General features: G+C 36.4%; 1 long non-coding RNA gene across 2 annotated transcripts; it reads left to right on the top strand.

Annotated features, from left to right (window-relative positions):
* Positions 1-1,850: 1,850 nt before the first annotated feature.
* On the top strand, positions 1,851-3,528 carry LOC124159531. Of its 2 annotated transcripts, XR_006864970.1 has the most exons (4): positions 1,851-1,903; positions 2,090-2,271; positions 3,260-3,342; positions 3,450-3,528. It is a non-coding gene; the product is annotated as an uncharacterized LOC124159531 (long non-coding RNA). The 2 variants fall into 2 exon arrangements; XR_006864969.1 differs by lacking the exon at positions 1,851-1,903 and having other exon boundaries at positions 1,964-2,271.
* Positions 3,529-6,983: the final 3,455 nt, after the last annotated feature.

The raw sequence follows: 6,983 nt of genomic DNA, 5'->3' as shown, positions 1-6,983 counted from the left end.
ATGCTTATAAGTTCTTTTTAACTTTTCCTTCCTTTTGCATATTGAGAGGAGGATAAAAAGTATGTTTGTCCAGTATAATCAAGTAGCATATATATTATTAAAATAAAAAATAGGAAGTACTATTCCTCAATGATGATCGTGTTACGGTGTCATTCCGTATTGAAGACAATCTAAGAAAGATGGTACAAAAATTAGTGTACCGAATATTCTTTATTGTCCCTAACCCAGTGTGTTAAATAGCTAGTTAAATTCCACTGGTTATATGATAAATAAATGAAATGGTGTTAAGTGACCAGCCCAGATTTTCTTGTATAATTGAGGAGAAAAGGAAAAATGGCCACCTCAATGATGAGCGGTTAGTATTGAAATTTTGGTTCGTGATTGATAGCACAATTTTTAGCGAGCGATCCGCATAATTATATGTAAATCTGGGTCCCCTTTCTGTAGTTAAGATATCACACGAGAATGCATTATTCAGCCACTCATTAATTTCTTCGAGAAGAGTTTCAGCGCCCCATACCCATTACCGAATCTTCTGATTCTTGCATAAACTGTATTAAAGTGGACAAATTTTCATTCTGATAGTTTATAGACTTGTGTCGCAAGTTGCAATTTGTGCTATCCACAAATGTAAAACCAGTCGCTTTGTTATCTCTGCGCTCTTAGCGCTTTACTTCAGAAATGTGGTGTACAATTTACCAAATTTTAATCAAGCTGCTTTGAAAAATGATTCATAGAAAGACCAGTATCCTGAAAAAAAAAACGATTTGATGGCGGGTCTTGCATATTTACAGTTGATCGTGAAACCTTGATTGAGTGCTTGTGTCGCGTCTTAAGTCACATGTAATCGTGCTGAATCGAGATTGTCAGTCGTATTGTCTTATTTTAACCCATACCAAAGATTTCCCGCGATCTCTTATGGATCACTGCAAGCTGTCTGATCTTCAGTGAAACACCTGTCTAAGAGCACCCTTGGGAGTCCCCGAAGCAAATAAATGACTCCTCAGAAGGTCGACAACCATTTGTATCAGGATTCGGTCTTATGCATTGACATTGGGCACTTAATTGACCCTACTTCCTAATATTGCCATCTATATTAATATTGATTGTGTTAATCGGATCTCACCGTAACTAAAGCACACTTCACAATCTTGAACCAGTGCATTCCGTTAAAGAAAGGTTTCGCTGTATGCCAAATAAAATAAATATCGCAATAAATAACTTTTCGCATTTTCAAGAGCCAGTTTAGTTGAAAAGCATCAATATAAATGCCGAATAACTATCATATTCTGATGGGACACGTAACGTTTTTCGAACTCAAGGGTTAAACTGGTTATTAATAATGCTAGCCTTAGCATTTTTTTTGTTATAATATCATTCCGTTTTCCGTATCATGACGATCGTCCGCTCTTTTCTGATACGCCATCTTATAATCTTCACGGCGGCATCGCTTGACGCATATTTCTGCTCCTTTGCTTAACGTTCTCCAGTTTGGAAACGCTTTTTTTAAGTATTTTTTCCACTAAGATCCCAATGGAGAAGGGTTTGAGGCCAGACAAGAGTCTGGTCTTGTAAATGGAGTGGGGGGGGGGGGTGAGTTAGAAGAATAGGAGAGGGATGAATATGTCGGAATGAGGAAGAATGGAACGGGGTTCAGGTGGAGGACGGAATGAAATGGTGAGGGGGAGGGGGTGGAGGCGTTGGGGGCGGCTTCTCACCCCTCATGGTGGCGCGCGCCGTTGCCCTGACGACGACGACCGTTAAAACAAAAAAAATGGTAACCCTTATTCCAATCTTCTTCCGTGAGTGAAGCTTGCCCTTCTGAACAAGATCCTTAAGTCAAGGCCGTTTATCAGGCCCGGGGGAAGAGGTACCACCGACCGCCACTCCGCCTATAGTTGGAGTAAGCTATAACTCAAATATATTTTTTCAATTTTAATGATGAAGTACTTTCAGATATTCGTATTTTTATTTTTATTGATATTTTTGACATTACTACATAACGCAAAGTAATATTTTCATTCGCACATGTGTTTATGTTTTGAATCGTTTCAACGGACATTGCGCACCGTTCCATGCCGTCCATCAGCTGTGTTGTCGTTGTCGTCATACTCGTTGTGGGCCGTGTTCTTTTTTGCTTTTAACGCAGAAAAGGTTTGTTAATCGACCATTTTCTGGAAGTGTAGTGACATTTAACGCCTCAAAATGTGCAGTTAGTGATTGTCAATCGAAAGATTGCAAGTTCTTTCGATTTCCGCGAACTGTTTCCAGGTGAGTGTTTTCTTCATTCAGATCAAAAATTTATATATAATTATTTGATATAAACTGTTAAGTTTTCAAGCCATATTAGCTTATAATGTAATTCTTTCTTCAAGGAATTTTGATGTGCATTCGATAATTATTCCAATGTGTCTATTAAGTTGATGGGGTTGTTGGAAATGCTGGTGGTGAACGTTGTTGATGCAACGTTTTCAAGATACCCTTGTTATTTTTACCAAATTGTCATTCATATGTGTCCGACATTCGTTCTGCAAAATTGGTGAAATGTTTCAGAGTGTTACTTGTTAACATGATCATTGCATCAGCAATTTCCACGTACCTTTTTAATTGCATGTAGCAACCAAACACAATTATTTTCTCTACAAAAGGAGGAGAGGCATATTGATAACTTGTTAAGCCATCGGTGGAGATACATGGAAGTATTTCCATTACTATATGCTGTACTATAAGAACTCGTTCATGTGATTTGTGGACCTCCCGTTTTGTATTAAGATTTGATTCGGTGGGTCATGATTGTTGACCTATTATTTGCAATGGAGGTATTGATATCTCAGGGCCTGTGTTTCCGGTCCCAAGCCCGGAAAAAGGAGGGTGTCTGTTGTTATTGAATTAGTGTCCATTTATAAAGTGATTCTTATTTTCCATCAGTCATTCTTCGTATAGTAAATTTTGGGAGTGTAAATTGAGTTTTAGCTTAGAAATAACTGAACAGATGTGAAATAATCCTTTGATATAGGATTAGAGTGTTTTCCACTGAAAATTTAACAAATGAGTAGTTGCTGTTTGACAAATGTAGTTGCAGTTAATTGGTTCTTATGATACAATAGGATGGTATGAATGAAATATATAAATTTCACTTCATACCATCATTTATGAAGATATGATGGTATGAATTGAAATTATATTGCTCATAAATGACTACTCAACAGCTGGACATTTAAATGTTCTCATTATTGCCTTCAATCATTTTCATGTTCAGCAAGCTCTTTGATGCATTCTGGCTACCTCTAGATGGCATGACAGAGATATGAGGATGATCATTCTGTTGCTGTTGAAACAAAGGTATGTTATTACAAAGGGACTGAACCATATATGTACATTAACTTTTAGATCTGAAACAATTGTCATCATTGCCACCAATTAAAATATATCCATTGTATTACTTGCAGCTAGCCGGTTGATGTATTCCAGTTACCTCTGATGGCATGCCGTATATATGGTCTAGGAATCTACTGTTTTGCTAAAGGCAAGTAATTCAAGAGGAAATGTAATAATTTTCTAAATCCCTCCATTCCTTCCACACTTTTCTGATCGAATGTTGAGGCTCACATTTTAAAAAGTATGTATCGATTAGTTAAAGAATTCATTGATGGATTTTTAGTAACAAGTCTTGGAAGTATATTGACCAAGGCCTGAAATGAAGTCACCATGTATTTTTGCATGTATATTCCACTTCATACAAAATTTTGTCCAGAATGATTATCAACTATTATATGAATGTGGATTCTCAAACTCTTTGTCATTCTCTTGTAATATTGCATGCAATTTTCATAAATTTTTGACAAGTTTGATGCTTTAAACCAAACTTATTGATGACTTCAGCTATTCTATGAATTCAAGTATTCTGCCATTACTTGTTACTTCATGAATACAGTAACATATTCATTGTTGTAAGCAGCTGAGAAATCAATTCACTACTACATTTGGTCCTCTGTTATTTTTAATTCTGACACTCTGCCTTCAGATCTTCTGATCAAACTGTTTCATATGTTTAAATTTTTGATTCAGTTTAGTATGACAATTTCATGAAGTCAAAAGTATTTCATAAGGATATTTCCTCAAAGAGAGTGCCTAAATTTTGATGAATCATTCTATCATTCAGTGCTTCCTGTTTCATTTTCATTAAGTGGACACCAAATGAGTAATGCCTTTACGCTAACGCCTTTTAGGTTATGATATACTAATGACTAATATCCCTGAAAAAAATAAACTCCACCATGGTGGGTAAAGGAAGGGTAGTAGCCTTCATGGTGGGTAGTTACCCTTACACAACCCACGCCCTACCCACCATTAAGGGTAAGGGAAGGATAGAAAAATCCTTCGTCTACCCTTCCTTGGAACTCCTTCCCTTACCATCTGTGTACCCTTCCTTTACCAACCATTAAGGGTAAAGGAAGGGTAGAAAAATCCTTCGTTTACCCTTCCTTGGGACTTAGCATTTATAACTGAGGAAAACATATCCTGAAAGTATCTCCTCAGCTACTTTCACCTGCTAAAGAGTATTGAGTTCTGTACAAGAACGTAAGCAGTCTTTGAAAGCAAAGATAGACGGGCTACACAACTAATCTTTAAAATTCCCTTGAGGAAAACAATAATATACATATTCAGTGGCTTAGCCATGGCTAAGCCACTGAATATGTATAGCCATGGCTGCAGCCCCTATGAAAAAATTGTATAAACCTGTTTCAAAATTTTATACATTCTTATACATTACCATGGCAATGTATAAGAATGTATAAAAATTTGAAACAGGTTTATACAATTTTTTCATAGGGGAGGGGTGGGTTCCCGGGGGGTTTGGACCCTTCACCCCCCGAAATATAAAAACAATCATTTTCCTTCATAAAAGAAAACAAAATATTGAAAAATGATGAATTTAAAAAAATACTTCTTTAACTATTGAAGTTTTTTCGATTATGAAAAGTGTTCGAATTAGTTGAAAACCCATTACTTAGTATCCTGTTTTCAAAACTTTCCCCACCTGGTTTTGGACCCCCCCCAAACAAAATTCCTGGCTACGCCACTGTACACAATAGTTACTATAATTGTGTGAAAAAAGCTCATTTAGAAGTTCTTTCATTCGCATTTCTCGGATGTAACATATTTGTGTGGCTGACAATGGGACATCGCAAGAGTAATGTTCGGTACTTGAATGCCGATCTTATTTTCTGAAACGAAATAGGTAGAAAAAAGACACAGCTTTCTTCCACATAGGCCTGGGTGCGAATCTCATCTTAAGATTTTGTAGTATAAGTTCCGTTGAGAAGTGACATCTGACAAGTACCTCAATGGCTGAGGTTGTAAAAGCTGAGTTCATTATCCTCCAATATGTAGGTTCTGGGTTCAAAACCATGTGAAGGCTAATTGTTTTCTGTCTTATAACTTTATAAATCACTGTTACAACTCATCCCCATTCGTTTAATTTAGTTTTTATATTAGTCCTACCCTTCCTGTACCCTTTATTGAGGCTGGCCCAATTCTTCCCGTACACTCCAGGAAGGAGAGGGCCTACCCACCAATGTTTTAAATACCCTTCGTCTACACTTGCTTAAGGGTATAGGAAGGGTACACCTATCCTTCCTTTACCCTGGCTGGCCCAACCCTTCCTCTACCCTTCCTGTACACTCCAGGAAGGAGAGGGCCTACCCACCAATCTTCTAAAATACCCTTCGTCTGCCCTTGCTGAGGGGTATAGGAAGGGTACACCTATCCTTCCCTTACCCTCATTGGAGGGTACACCTCACCACAATGGAGGAGTTTATTTTTATAATAATAATAATAATAAAATGCCTTTATTCGGGCGAGGTTGAGACTGGAAAGTCCCCTCTTCCACCTAACCCCTCGATAACGTCAATGCAAGCATATTATAAAATATTAGACAAACGTTTACAGTACCAAGAATATACAATATACACTGTTTGTGAAATGTCAAAAAATATAAACAACTATATGTGAAATTTTTATCAGGGATCTGTTAAGCATATGGTGACATAATTTATCTCAACAAAAAATATTTATACACTCAGTTTTCCTTTGAATGACAGCGATTGAATTTCTCATACTAAGAGTCAGTCACATTCGGCCTAGTCTTTAAGGTGACAGATGAGTTATCTGCAGCTCCTTTGTATTAACTCCTGAGTGTGTGTTAGCAAACGTTCATATTTACTGTATCTCCTGATTTTTTTTTAATTTTTACCAAATCACCTGCTTTTTACATTTTTACCACAAATGTATTAGGCGAACAACCTATAAATTTCGTGACAACCTTAAATTGATTTTTCTGTATTCCTACGGAATCATTCCAAAAAGGTGGGAGTAGGGCTCCCAAGACATCATGTTAGGTCCTAATGATGAAGTGAGGCCCAATTAAATTGTTCCTAAACCAAAAACATGATAGTGTAAAGGCATTGCCAAGTTGGTGACCAATGTGTTATTTTAGAAAAAGTTTGGTTCTCCCTTCTCCTAGGATTTTAATATTACTTTTACCTTAGAGAGCATGGTGGTGATTGCCATGTCTCATTCGTGTCCTTTATTTCTTTCAGGTTATTTGGTTGAATTAGCAATCAGGGATCATCATTGTGGAAAAAGTGAAGAACAGCTATAATTTCTGGCAAGAGTAAAGAGGAAAATTGATATTTTACATATTTTTGTACTTTTTTCATTATTTATCATGAATTGTGTTACTATGTAGCTGCACATTATTGAGTTAATTAAATTTTTGTGTTGACAATATTGTATTATTTGAATTTTTTTAATCAGCGCATGCTATTTTCAACTTTGCCAATAATTGCCTTTAGAGGTATTCCATTGCTTTAGCAGTATTTTTATCGATAGTATGATTTATCATCATCTTTTGTTATGATTGATGAATTAATGCTCATTAAATTAAAGTTCTTAGTAAAGTGACAAGTAATTCTCAACAA

The sequence above is a fragment of the Ischnura elegans genome, chromosome 5, assembly GCF_921293095.1.
Source record: "Ischnura elegans chromosome 5, ioIscEleg1.1, whole genome shotgun sequence".
NCBI classification, from domain to species: domain Eukaryota; kingdom Metazoa; phylum Arthropoda; class Insecta; order Odonata; family Coenagrionidae; genus Ischnura; species Ischnura elegans.
Note: the sequence above shows the minus strand (reverse complement) of the source record. Positions and strands in the feature narration are given on the sequence as shown.